We start from the raw sequence: 710 nt of genomic DNA, 5'->3' as shown, positions 1-710 counted from the left end.
ATGGCTGATTACCTGACCATGGTAAAGGATAGCAAACTGAGAAAAACCTTGACAATGTACAGACTTAGTGAACATAGCCTGGCCATCGAAAAAGGCAGACACAGACAGACCCGGCTACCAAGAGAGGACAGGATATGCTCTCACTGCAGTCAGGGAACGGTGGAGACAGAGATGCACTTCCTCACAGCTTGTAGAGGGCGGGAGGGAGGGATAGAGAGAGGGAGAGAGAGAGGGATAGAGGGAGGGAGGGATAGAGAGAGAGGGATAGAGAGAGAGAGGGAGGGAGGGATAGAGAGAGGGAGGGAGGGAGTGAGGGATAGAGAGAGAGAGAGGGAGGGATAGAGAGAGAGAGGGAGGGATAGAGAGAGAAAGAGAGGGAGGATAGAGAGAGAGAGGGAGGGATAGAGAGAGAGAGAGAGAGAGAGGGAGGATAGAGAGAGGGGGAGTGGGAGGGAGGGAGGGAGAGAGAGAGTGGGATAGAGGGAGAGAGGGGGAGAGAGAGAGAGAGAGAGAGAGAGGGATGGAGGGAGAGAGGGAGGGAGAGAGAGGGATGGAGGGAGAGAGGGAGGGAGAAAGAGAGGGAGGGATAGAGAGAGAGGGAGGGAGAGAGAGAGAGGGAGGGAGGGATAGAGAGAGAGAGGGAGGGAGGGATAGAGAGAGGGAGGGAGGGATAGAGAGAGGGAGGGAGGGAGGGATAGAGAGAGGGAGGG

Source organism: Somniosus microcephalus, unplaced genomic scaffold (genome assembly GCF_052327205.1).
Source record: "Somniosus microcephalus isolate GS21.2 unplaced genomic scaffold, FLI_Smic_1.0 unresolved_chr7, whole genome shotgun sequence".
Taxonomy (NCBI): Eukaryota; Metazoa; Chordata; class Chondrichthyes; order Squaliformes; family Somniosidae; genus Somniosus; species Somniosus microcephalus.
Note: the sequence above shows the minus strand (reverse complement) of the source record.